Source organism: Eurosta solidaginis, chromosome 3 (assembly GCF_040869045.1).
Source record: "Eurosta solidaginis isolate ZX-2024a chromosome 3, ASM4086904v1, whole genome shotgun sequence".
Lineage (NCBI taxonomy): Eukaryota > Metazoa > Arthropoda > Insecta > Diptera > Tephritidae > Eurosta > Eurosta solidaginis.
This window is the reverse complement of record NC_090321.1, coordinates 212,420,760-212,434,502: the sequence shown is the minus strand read 5'-3', so window position 1 is coordinate 212,434,502 and position 13,743 is coordinate 212,420,760. Positions and strand designations below refer to the sequence as shown.

General features: G+C 37.8%; 4 long non-coding RNA genes across 4 annotated transcripts; 2 read left to right on the top strand and 2 right to left on the bottom strand.

Annotated features, from left to right (window-relative positions):
* Nucleotides 1-202: 202 nt before the first annotated feature.
* Nucleotides 203-2,148, top strand: LOC137246949 (uncharacterized). Its single transcript, XR_010951747.1, has 3 exons — nucleotides 203-400; nucleotides 465-781; nucleotides 852-2,148. It is a non-coding gene; the product is annotated as an uncharacterized lncRNA (long non-coding RNA).
* Nucleotides 2,149-2,908: 760 nt separating this feature from the next.
* Nucleotides 2,909-6,257, bottom strand: LOC137246948 (uncharacterized). The gene is made up of 2 exons (XR_010951746.1): nucleotides 6,034-6,257; nucleotides 2,909-3,216 (listed from the first exon to the last, which is right to left on the bottom strand). It is a non-coding gene; the product is annotated as an uncharacterized lncRNA (long non-coding RNA).
* Nucleotides 6,258-7,187: 930 nt separating this feature from the next.
* On the top strand, nucleotides 7,188-9,089 carry LOC137246947 (uncharacterized). Its single transcript, XR_010951745.1, has 3 exons — nucleotides 7,188-7,340; nucleotides 7,405-7,721; nucleotides 7,792-9,089. It is a non-coding gene; the product is annotated as an uncharacterized lncRNA (long non-coding RNA).
* A 760-nt stretch (nucleotides 9,090-9,849) lies between these two features.
* Nucleotides 9,850-13,349, bottom strand: LOC137246946 (uncharacterized). The gene is made up of 3 exons (XR_010951744.1): nucleotides 13,209-13,349; nucleotides 12,922-13,143; nucleotides 9,850-10,157 (listed from the first exon to the last, which is right to left on the bottom strand). It is a non-coding gene; the product is annotated as an uncharacterized lncRNA (long non-coding RNA).
* Nucleotides 13,350-13,743: the final 394 nt, after the last annotated feature.

Genomic DNA, 13,743 nt, shown 5'->3' with positions numbered 1-13,743 from the left:
TTTGGGAGATGGCTACTTTTAAATATCAGATGGCGCCAGTGTCGTTCATTCTACCGTTCTCCATAAAAATGCGTGCAATCTACTCATAATGCATAAGCTTGTGTTAAACTCATCTATATGAAAAAGTGCTTATGTGTCGGAGCTATTAGGCTGCCAGCAGTGCGATCGGAGGGATTGAGGGAATAAAACGAGCTAACAATTGAAGCGAAACAATAGCCGTGTTTTTTAACACGCGTATATCCGTTTACGCTTAAGACTGCTAAGAGACAAGTTTTTTTGTCGCTTGTGAAATAGTAGAATATAAAATCAGTACTTCCAAATTTCAATAAGTAGTTTTTAACGACTTTTTTAGTCTGTTTTACCACCCCTAATTAAATAACAAAATGTCAGCAGGAGAAATGTAAGTACTTTTGTGTAAATATTATAAAGAATTTTAAATAATGCATATTTACTCAATTTTTCAGAAAAGAATCAAGGAAACGTTGGACGAGGGAGGAGACGCTTCATTTGTTGCAGTGCTACAGTGCCCGAAAGGACAAGTTTAAGCAAACCACTGTAACAATAAAGGCGTTGGAGGCGAAGATGCGCACACTTTTGATAGCGTATAAAAGCGCCAAGGACAACAACAGGCAGACCGGTGCGTAATATTGCAAAGCTCCATTTATGGAAGAAATGCATGAGATTTTTGGTCGTGAGCCAATAATCTCAAATTCTCACAGCCTGAATTTTGGCTCAAGAATTCAAAGGCCATTATCTGAGCGCTGTTCGTTGGCTGCTGTTGGTAAATGTTTCACTAATTGGTTATCTATTAGTTTCTCTTAAATACAATATTTGTTTATATTTATTGATAGAGTCATGTTTACTTCGTGATACCCTGTTGTTGTCCAGTGAAGACTCATCATCGAACACAGAGTCTCAGCGCAATATGGCTTGCACATCAAGGTGTTTGTCGACTTGTAATCAGGATCCTTTAGGATATGTGCCAGCGTCCAGTGGAAACTCATTTCCTTAAGCCAAGGAATTCACACTTTTGTGTACTCAGTGCATCTGTTGTATAAACTCGGCAGAGCGTGAGCATAATGTGTTGTGAAGTACCTGAAAAATGCTGAAATACATTGAATCAAATTCATTTGCTTAAATATATTAGTAAACAACTTGTACGTATGTTACACTTACACTTCAATATTTCTACAATCATCTTCAATTGTTGCTAAATCGTGATAAATAGCGTTTTTCAGGTACTTCACAACACATTATGCTCACGCTCTCCAAAGTTTATACAACAGATGCACTGAGTACACAAAAGCGTTAATATCACGATCGAAGAAATAAGTGCTTCTTAAGATTTCTGAAACTTCACATAAATTTTCTTAAGCAAAAATTCAAGTAGAAGGTCGGAAGTCTTAAGCTGAAGCAATTGCTCAATTTTTATTAAGATGCAAATGAATTTTAAAATTAAAAAAGTAAAAAAAAAAATTATGAATTTAAAATGTGATAAGCAATGAATTAAAAACTTAGTGATAGTCTATTTATTTCGAAATTCAGGGCTAAGGCTAAATTAAGTATTTAATAAAAAATAATCGTTAGTATTTTAGAATTTTAAAATTAAAAAATTAAAAAAAAAAAACAATGAATTTAAAATGTGATGAGCAATGAATTTAAAAACTTAGTGATAGTGTATTCATTTCGCAGAGCTAAGAGTAAATTAAGTATTTAAAAAAAAATAAATAAAAACAATCGTTAGTATTTTAGGCAAGTAAGCGAATTTATAAACTGAATTATGTTATGAATGTTTGTAAATATGTATGTAAATTTAAAATGATAGAATTGAGGAATTTAATTTTGTGATAATTAGACAAATATATTTTCAATTTCATAATTTAATTTTGTTACAAAAAACAAGACTATATACTACTGAATGGAATACCTCGGCTGCTAGTTCGAAAACTGTTTCAGAGTTTGTTTGGAAAATGCCATGCTTCTGCATTAGGGCGATTGCGAACTGGAAGCCGAGGTATTCCACTCATCAGTCGATATACAAATAAATAAATGTATATACATAAAGTCAGCAAATTTAAATGAATTTTATGAATTAATTTTAATTTTTGTCAATCGTGTAACACAGTACCTGTTTTAAGACAGCATACAAAACAGATAATTAAATAAAGTATACAAGTTTAATTTTACTTCTGTTATAGTATTCAGCGTTGTGGGGCCATTGGGAAACCATTATATTTTGCGATAGGTCGTTTTCGGGCCTTAATACCAAGATCCATCAGCTAAAAGTGACTACATTAGGAATGGTATTTTCGAATCAAGAAGTTCAAGAAAATTGTGGATAGGGTAGATGTCTTTGTTCAATATTACAGCTTTTGTTTCTAGATGGCGACCGCATCGGAAATTCGCCAGGCCTGCTTTTGAATCCGAAGTAGCGAATATCCTACCCGGACGTTACTATTTTTCGTATCCCTCCATCACACTAATGTCTTTTCTTACCCTTTCTTTTCCTTTCTAACTTTGCCTCTATTACTACTGTTGCCCTTACCATCTACCTCTACCTTTTATCTCTACCCCAGTTTAGGCCAATACCTCGGGAGCAGAATAAGATATTGAAATAAAAACCATCATGTATTCATATCTTTCGTTTGAAACCCATATCGTTAAAACAAAAATCCTTGGAGGTACCTCTGGTATATATATAGCTTTCTATCTCCAGAACAGAGCAAGGGTATATAAACCCTCGTTGTATGGTCTCTGCGGTCCATATTTAGGTAGATATCTCCAGGCCCTGGTTACCCAAAAGTATGAAATATATTTAGCTACGTTCTCGCATACCTACCATATATACATACAAAATTCGGTTCAGTAATTTCTGAAGGAGTTGTTCCAGTAAAAGCATGACACGAGATTATTGTTATATAATAAATACATTTTAATTCTGATTTTCAATCATACATTAAGCCAGCAAATTATATTATTTATGGCATTCAAAGGTTTTTAGTGTAGTAAGGAAGTCTCATGTTGGGACTTTTGTTCTCTAAAACTCCAGGCAGTGGAATCATTGTGTCCTTACCGATTAGCTTATATTCGATTCCCGGATGAACCTTCCTTCGAGACTCCCTACAAGGGATAATTATTACTTTCATCATATCTTTGTCGCTTCAAAGTACTGGTAGGGGATACACGTATTGAATTATAACTATTGTTATGGTGATGCTGTAATAAAAAAAAAAACTTATTAAAATAACAATATAGTAATGAGTGGTAGTTTTGACTTTAGGGCACTATTAACTTTGTCGTTTTCAACATCAATTAAAACACGGAAGGACGGGACATACCTTCCATGAACGTAGCTAAACTAAGGAAGCGAATTTTTAGATAAAAATTAAATTAAAAAGTAGGTAATTTGTGTGAGAATACAAAGTTTCACGTTTCTTGTGGTCTGCATGACATAGCTATGAATCACTTATCTGAAGAACATGTATGACGTATACATAAGTATTTCATGAAATTTTAAACTTGTAGCTTTTAAAATGGGGCAGAAATGACGAAAAGCTTCTTATCTGAACCATCGGTTTGTATGGGGCATAGACTATATCACCATCATAGGACGGTGCTCGCGGCACTTGACTTGTCAAAAGCTTTTGACACAGTCAAACACAGCACGCTACACCATCCATATATATCAGGCTCACACATGTCCCCCTTTCTAAACAGATGGACTGCTAATTATCTGAATGGTTAGCAAGCGTCGGTTCAATTTAGGAACGAAATCTCAAAGGGTTGTTGTTGTTGTAGAGATAAGGTTGCTCCCCGAAAGCTTTGTGGAGTGTTATCGATGTGATGGTCCATTGCCGGATACAGATTCGATACGCTCCGGTAACACAGCACCATTAAGGTGCTAGCCCGATCATCTCGGGAACGATTTATGTGGCCACGTTAAACCATCAGGCCATCCCTCCCTCCCCATCTCTAAGTTCCATGAGGAGCTTGGGGTCGCCAGAGCCTCGTCTGTTAGTAAAACAGGATTCGCCGCGGATAGGTGAGGTTGACAATTGGGTTTGGAGAAGCTATATATTGCGCTGGCAACTTGAAGGGTTGCGCTGTACAGCCCCTTGAATCTGGTATTTTAGTCGCCTCTTACGACAGGCATACCTACCGCGGGTATATTCTGACCCCCTGGGGGTCCCACAGGATGGTGCCCAATCCCCGCCTATTTTCATTTCTACATATCAAGGTTCCCTTCCCACCAGAAGGAGTTACAATCATTTCCTATGCCGGCGACTGCACGATTATGACAATGGGACCTGGCCCTTCAATGGATGAATTAGTTTCTGAGGTAAATAGCTATCTCCTCGATCTTTCTAGTTTCGATCAGGATCTACATTTTGGTGAACATGCAGCCGCAATTGTACCGAAAACCCAGGGCCGTAATAAAACGTCAAATCCTTTGCTGGTAATACTTGGGGAAAATACAAAGAAACGCCCATTACCACATACAAAGCAATTGGCCAGCCGATTGCATGCTACGCGTCCCCTATATGGTCGCCAAGCCTAAAACCTACTCACTGGGAGAAGCTACAGGCCTGCCAAAATACTGCTCTCAGAACCGCAACGGGCAGTCTTCTTATGTCTCCAGAACACCATCTACATAATGAGGCGAGAAAACTCGCCATTAGAGAGAGAAATGAAATGCTAACCAAGCAAACCCAGAAACCTGGGAATCCCAACAGACATCTGATTGATGAGCCTACACCGCCAAAGGGGTTTAAGGAGGCATCTCCGTAAGCATTATGAGGAAATACGGCATCTGAGAACGCGGCCGTAGGAAGCTAAAAAACACAAGCAGGTCCTCAGTGAAATCCACAAACAGGCGTCGGACCCCTCTGACAGGAATTGTCCATTGAATCATGTACTCAAAAAACAATACCCAAAACTAGCAGAGGATATAGATGACAATTTGTGATCGGTCACATGTATTGGATGGGGCGAAGCACTGCTACAATAACAACAACAGAGGCAGCAACTGCATCACCCATCGATCCCGAGCCGTTCCTGCCAGTTATCTTACAGGGGCATTTATTAGTAGAAGGGATGGAGAAGAGAGAACACTGGAGCAATACGCCAGGTTTCAGAAAATCTAAGATACTGTTTGGAGGTTATAGCACACGTCGCTACAGGGCAATAATAGACCTGTCGCAAGATAACCTAAGAATCCCAAGAGCTGTTCTTACAGGGCATTATAGACTGAAGAGCCGTATGCAGAACCTGGTCATGCTATCGAATAACACATGCCGATTTTGTGGTCGATCAGCAAACGGCCATATGCTCCCAGAATGCGACGCAATCTCAAGACGTAAGGGTAAGTTCATGGGCTCACCATGGCCAGAGCATTTCCACATTTAATCCCTCAAGCCAAGAACACTGCTAGGGTTCATCAAGGAAGTCGATTAGGATGAGGTGCTGTGAAGGAGATGTGCAAGTCACTGTGCAATCCTCAATAAATTATCTATCTACGTTCCGGTAACAAGCGCCATTGAGGTACTAACCCGATCATCTCGGGAACTTTGATATGACTACATTAAACCTTCTAGGGTGTGAATATTAATAATGACCGCAATGCGAAAGTCTGCTAAAATTTACCATTCTCCATGGAATGCTCGATATATAACTTTCCACGTTGTGAATCAGTAATGAAAAAAGCAAAATTTACTAAAATTTTAACTGGCTGTGGGTAATAAGGTGATGATGTCCTCTCTTAGCGCAATGTAATGACAATGGCGGCGCAGGGAAAATTACAAAAATCTTGTAAATCTACTGATCATAATTAATTAATTCCGCCCTTTCTATGCATACATACATATGTATTTTACTCTCCAACGCTAATTAAAAAAATCAATTGGTATTTACATGAACTTCGAACTCTTTGGCTTTTGCTTTCTTCAGTTGATTATAAACCAAAGCATGACAAATTATCACTAACAAATTCATACATGTTGTTTATATATTTAAAATAGTAGGCAATTTACTTACCCTTTCTGGTGTGATGTTTCCTGGACAATCGGGTCTGACTAGACGCGATTTATTTTGCCTTAAGACAGCGTGTTTAACGCGAACCATATCATGTTAGGGCACACCTTTGGTGAGGCAAACAATCAAAGAAATTTCTGCTTTTAGGATAGCAGCAGCAGTTCCCGGTGGCGGCACATAAATAACAGTTGCATGCGGATCAGTTGCCTTTTTTGCTTAGGCTACCTATTCAATTTTAATTCATTACATTAGCCGTGTTTTTTAACACGCGTATATACGTTTACGTTTACGGGTAAAAAAAAACGGCCATCGACAGTTGCGCATAGCCATATAAAAATTTGGCAGCACTGCCCCGCAAATGTCAAAATGCCACAAAAACTTGGCAGAACTGTATACATATACATATTTTTTTTTTGTTTATTTATAATTGTTCATTAATTATTCCGGAAAACATTAAAACGCAGAAAAAATAAATTGCTGAGATGTTAATAAAATTCTTACAAGCTCTCGGTTAACCTGGTGTGTAAAAAGGAAAAATTCTTGTGCTTTGTTTAGGCACTTCTAAATGACAGAACACCTTTCTGCTTTGGCGGCTTTCGCCCAAAATAATATTAAGTTATATAGAATCAACGGGATGGCCTAGAAGGTTTCATGTGGTCATACTAAACGCTCCCGAGATGGTAGGGCTAGTATTTAATGGTGCTTGTTCCCGGAACGTGCCCGATCTGCATCCCGCAAAGGACCAACAAAGTCCATAACGGGGAGTGTCATCGGTACAACAACAACATTTGTTATTTTCTGCTATTCATTAATACGTATGTGAATTTTTAAGTAATAAAAAAAGTGCTATATTAATTTAATAGATAACACCTCTGCCGGGGTGCGATTCAGCTCTGAATATGCCAAAATAAGAGGAAACCTACAATTAAGTACAGATTCACGTTTCATTTGCCAAGGATTTACCTGTAAACAAGGTACTTTCTACAACCAACATGCTTTGGAATACGGTACCAAACTGGTTGGATGTATTTCCCCAAAAAAGGGTGGAACTACGCATCTTGGTTTGCCAGTATTTGCTTCGGTAATTTATATTTGTATTGATTAAAAATTGAATTGTAGATAATAGCCGTGTTTTTTAACACGCGTATATCCGTTTACGCTTAAGACTGCTAAGAGACAAGTTTTTTTGTCGCTTGTGAAATAGTAGAATATAAAATCAGTACTTCCAAATTTCAATAAGTAGTTTTTAACGACTTTTTTAGTCTGTTTTACCACCCCTAATTAAATAACAAAATGTCAGCAGGAGAAATGTAAGTACTTTTGTGTAAATATTATAAAGAATTTTAAATAATGCATATTTACTCAATTTTTCAGAAAAGAATCAAGGAAACGTTGGACGAGGGAGGAGACGCTTCATTTGTTGCAGTGCTACAGTGCCCGAAAGGACGAGTTTAAGCAAACCACTGTAACAATAAAGGCGTTGGAGGCGAAGATGCGCACACTTTTGATAGCGTATAAAAGCGCCAAGGACAACAACAGGCAGACCGGTGCGTAATATTGCAAAGCTCCATTTATGGAAGAAATGCATGAGATTTTTGGTCGTGAGCCAATAATCTCAAATTCTCACAGCCTGAATTTTGGCTCAAGAATTCAAAGGCCATTATCTGAGCGCTGTTCGTTGGCTGCTGTTGGTAAATGTTTCACTAATTGGTTATCTATTAGTTTCTCTTAAATACAATATTTGTTTATATTTATTGATAGAGTCATGTTTACTTCGTGATACCCTGTTGTTGTCCAGTGAAGACTCATCATCGAACACAGAGTCTCAGCGCAATATGGCTTGCACATCAAGGTGTTTGTCGACTTGTAATCAGGATCCTTTAGGATATGTGCCAGCGTCCAGTGGAAACTCATTTCCTTAAGCCAAGGAATTCACACTTTTGTGTACTCAGTGCATCTGTTGTATAAACTCGGCAGAGCGTGAGCATAATGTGTTGTGAAGTACCTGAAAAATGCTGAAATACATTGAATCAAATTCATTTGCTTAAATATATTAGTAAACAACTTGTACGTATGTTACACTTACACTTCAATATTTCTACAATCATCTTCAATTGTTGCTAAATCGTGATAAATAGCGTTTTTCAGGTACTTCACAACACATTATGCTCACGCTCTCCAAAGTTTATACAACAGATGCACTGAGTACACAAAAGCGTGAATATCACGATCGAAGAAATAAGTGCTTCTTAAGATTTCTGAAACTTCACATAAATTTTCTTAAGCAAAAATTCAAGTAGAAGGTCGGAAGTCTTAAGCTGAAGCAATTGCTCAATTTTTATTAAGATGCAAATGAATTTTAAAATTAAAAAAGTAAAAAAAAAAAATAATGAATTTAAAATGTGATAAGCAATGAATTAAAAACTTAGTGATAGTCTATTTATTTCGAAATTCAGGGCTAAGGCTAAATTAAGTATTTAATAAAAAATAATCGTTAGTATTTTAGAATTTTAAAATTAAAAAATTAAAAAAAAAAAACAATGAATTTAAAATGTGATGAGCAATGAATTTAAAAACTTAGTGATAGTGTATTCATTTCGCAGAGCTAAGAGTAAATTAAGTATTAAAAAAAAAAAAAATAAAAACAATCGTTAGTATTTTAGGCAAGTAAGCGAATTTATAAACTGAATTATGTTATGAATGTTTGTAAATATGTATGTAAATTTAAAATGATAGAATTGAGGAATTTAATTTTGTGATAATTAGACAAATATATTTTCAATTTGATAATTTAATTTTGTTACAAAAAACAAGACTATATACTACTGAATGGAATACCTCGGCTGCTAGTTCGAAAACTGTTTCAGAGTTTGTTTGGAAAATGCCATGCTTCTGCATTAGGGCGATTGCGAACTGGAAGCCGAGGTATTCCACTCATCAGTCGATATACAAATAAATAAATGTATATACATAAAGTCAGCAAATTTAAATGAATTTTATGAATTAATTTTAATTTTTGTCAATCGTGTAACACAGTACCTGTTTTAAGACAGCATACAAAACAGTTAATTAAATAAAGTATACAAGTTTAATTTTACTTCTGTTATAGTATTCAGCGTTGTGGGGCCATTGGGAAACCATTATATTTTGCGATAGGTCGTTTTCGGGCCTTAATACCAAGATCCATCAGCTAAAAGTGACTACATTAGGAATGGTATTTTCGAATCAAGAAGTTCAAGAAAATTGTGGATAGGGTAGATGTCTTTGTTCAATATTACAGCTTTTGTTTCTAGATGGCGACCGCATCGGAAATTCGCCAGGCCTGCTTTTGAATCCGAAGTAGCGAATATCCTACCCGGACGTTACTATTTTTCGTATCCCTCCATCACACTAATGTCTTTTCTTACCCTTTCTTTTCCTTTCTAACTTTGCCTCTATTACTACTGTTGCCCTTACCATCTACCTCTACCTTTTATCTCTACCCCAGTTTAGGCCAATACCTCGGGAGCAGAATAAGATATTGAAATAAAAACCATCATGTATTCATATCTTTCGTTTGAAACCCATATCGTTAAAACAAAAATCCTTGGAGGTACCTCTGGTATATATATAGCTTTCTATCTCCAGAACAGAGCAAGGGTATATAAACCCTCGTTGTATGGTCTCTGCGGTCCATATTTAGGTAGATATCTCCAGGCCCTGGTTACCCAAAAGTATGAAATATATTTAGCTACGTTCTCGCATACCTACCATATATACATACAAAATTCGGTTCAGTAATTTCTGAAGGAGTTGTTCCAGTAAAAGCATGACACGAGATTATTGTTATATAATAAATACATTTTAATTCTGATTTTCAATCATACATTAAGCCAGCAAATTATATTATTTATGGCATTCAAAGGTTTTTAGTGTAGTAAGGAAGTCTCATGTTGGGACTTTTGTTCTCTAAAACTCCAGGCAGTGGAATCATTGTGTCCTTACCGATTAGCTTATATTCGATTCCCGGATGAACCTTCCTTCGAGACTCCCTACAAGGGATAATTATTACTTTCATCATATCTTTGTCGCTTCAAAGTACTGGTAGGGGATACACGTATTGAATTATAACTATTGTTATGGTGATGCTGTAATAAAAAAAAAACTTATTAAAATAACAATATAGTAATGAGTGGTAGTTTTGACTTTAGGGCACTATTAACTTTGTCGTTTTCAACATCAATTAAAACACGGAAGGACGGGACATACCTTCCATGAACGTAGCTAAACTAAGGAAGCGAATTTTTAGATAAAAATTAAATTAAAAAGTAGGTAATTTGTGTGAGAATACAAAGTTTCACGTTTCTTGTGGTCTGCATGACATAGCTATGAATCACTTATCTGAAGAACATGTATGACGTATACGTAAGTATTTCATGAAATTTTAAACTTGTAGCTTTTAAAATGGGGCAGAAATGACGAAAAGCTTCTTATCTGAACCATCGGTTTGTATGGGGCATAGACTATATCACCATCATAGGACGGTGCTCGCGGCACTTGACTTGTCAAAAGCTTTTGACACAGTCAAACACAGCACGCTACACCATCCATATATATTAGGCTCACACATGTCCCCCTTTCTAAACAGATGGACTGCTAATTATCTGAATGGTTAGCAAGCGTCGGTTCAATTTAGGAACGAAATCTCAAAGGGTTGTTGTTGTTGTAGAGATAAGGATACAGATTCGATACGCTCCGGTAACACAGCACCATTAAGGTGCTAGCCCGATCATCTCGGGAACGATTTATGTGGCCACGTTAAACCATCAGGCCATCCCTCCCTCCCCATCTCTAAGTTCCATGAGGAGCTTGGGGTCGCCAGAGCCTCGTCTGTTAGTAAAACAGGATTCGCCGCGGATAGGTGAGGTTGACAATTGGGTTTGGAGAAGCTATATATTGCGCTGGCAACTTGAAGGGTTGCGCTGTACAGCCCCTTGAATCTGGTATTTTAGTCGCCTCTTACGACAGGCATACCTACCGCGGGTATATTCTGACCCCCTGGGGGTCCCACAGGATGGTGCCCAATCCCCGCCTATTTTCATTTCTACATATCAAGGTTCCCTTCCCACCAGAAGGAGTTACAATCATTTCCTATGCCGGCGACTGCACGATTATGACAATGGGACCTGGCCCTTCAATGGATGAATTAGTTTCTGAGGTAAATAGCTATCTCCTCGATCTTTCTAGTTTCGATCAGGATCTACATTTTGGTGAACATGCAGCCGCAATTGTACCGAAAACCCAGGGCCGTAATAAAACGTCAAATCCTTTGCTGGTAATACTTGGGGAAAATACAAAGAAACGCCCATTACCACATACAAAGCAACTGGCCAGCCGATTGCATGCTACGCGTCCCCTATATGGTCGCCAAGCCTAAAACCTACTCACTGGGAGAAGCTACAGGCCTGCCAAAATACTGCTCTCAGAACCGCAACGGGCAGTCTTCTTATGTCTCCAGAACACCATCTACATAATGAGGCGAGAAAACTCGCCATTAGAGAGAGAAATGAAATGCTAACCAAGCAAACCCAGAAACCTGGGAATCCCAACAGACATCTGATTGATGAGCCTACACCGCCAAAGGGGTTTAAGGAGGCATCTCCGTAAGCATTATGAGGAAATACGGCATCTGAGAACGCGGCCGTAGGAAGCTAAAAAACACAAGCAGGTCCTCAGTGAAATCCACAAACAGGCGTCGGACCCCTCTGACAGGAATTGTCCATTGAATCATGTACACAAAAAACAATACCCAAAACTAGCAGAGGATATAGATGACAATTTGTGATCGGTCACATGTATTGGATGGGGCGAAGCACTGCTACAATAACAACAACAGAGGCAGCAACTGCATCACCCATCGATCCCGAGCCGTTCCTGCCAGTTATCTTACAGGGGCATTTATTAGTAGAAGGGATGGAGAAGAGAGAACACTGGAGCAATACGCCAGGTTTCAGAAAATCTAAGATACTGTTTGGAGGTTATAGCACACGTCGCTACAGGGCAATAATAGACCTGTCGCAAGATAACCTAAGAATCCCAAGAGCTGTTCTTACAGGGCATTATAGACTGAAGAGCCGTATGCAGAACCTGGTCATGCTATCGAATAACACATGCCGATTTTGTGGTCGATCAGCAAACGGCCATATGCTCCCAGAATGCGACGCAATCTCAAGACGTAAGGGTAAGTTCATGGGCTCACCATGGCCAGAGCATTTCCACATTTAATCCCTCAAGCCAAGAACACTGCTAGGGTTCATCAAGGAAGTCGATTAGGATGAGGTGCTGTGAAGGAGATGTGCAAGTCACTGTGCAATCCTCAATAAATTATCTATCTACGTTCCGGTAACAAGCGCCATTGAGGTACTAACCCGATCATCTCGGGAACTTTGATATGACTACATTAAACCTTCTAGGGTGTGAATATTAATAATGACCGCAATGTGAAAGTCTGCTAAAATTTACCATTCTCCATGGAATGCTCGATATATAACTTTCCACGTTGTGAATCAGTAATGAAAAAAGCAAAATTTACTAAAATTTTAACTGGCTGTGGGTAATAAGGTGATGATGTCCTCTCTTAGCGCAATGTAATGACAATGGCGGCGCAGGGAAAATTACAAAAATCTTGTAAATCTACTGATCATAATTAATTAATTCCGCCCTTTCTATGCATACATACATATGTATTTTACTCTCCAACGCTAATTAAAAAAATCAATTGGTATTTACATGAACTTCGAACTCTTTGGCTTTTGCTTTCTTCAGTTGATTATAAACCAAAGCATGACAAATTATCACTAACAAATTCATACATGTTGTTTATATATTTAAAATAGTAGGCAATTTACTTACCCTTTCTGGTGTGATGTTTCCTGGACAATCGGGTCTGACTAGACGCGATTTATTTTGCCTTAAGACAGCGTGTTTAACGCGAACCATATCATGTTAGGGCACACCTTTGGTGAGGCAAACAATCAAAGAAATTTCTGCTTTTAGGATAGCAGCAGCAGTTCCCGGTGGCGGCACATAAATAACAGTTGCATGCGGATCAGTTGCCTTTTTTGCTTAGGCTACCTATTCAATTTTAATTCATTACATTATCTACAATTCAATTTTTAATCAATACAAATATAAATTACCGAAGCAAATACTGGCAAACCAAGATGCGTAGTTCCACCCTTTTTTGGGGAAATACATCCAACCAGTTTGGTACCGTATTCCAAAGCATGTTGGTTGTAGAAAGTACCTTGTTTACAGTTAAATCCTTGGCAAATGAAACGTGAATCCAGTGATGCACCTTAACGTTAAGCTAATCGTTTATCAAAAAATTTCCACCGTTTCCGTTGAAACACTTCGAAATATTATCGATAAAGAAATTATCAAGATAAATTGTATCTCGTTTTTAACCGAAACGAAAAGCTTTCGTTAACGTTAAAAACGTTAACAAAAACGTGATACTTTATGTTTGAATTGTGCTGGCAATGCTATAGCCATGGTGAAGCCGTAAGGTGGCAACAACGAGCGCACATACACACACAAACTCTATGTAATTTGTTTGTGTAATTCGTTGGTGGTAATGTCAAAAATACTCTGAGAAATGTTTGTACTGTCAAAATTCATGAGAAAAGTTGCAATCAGCTTGGCTAATGCTTTCACCTTTAATGACTCCGCCAT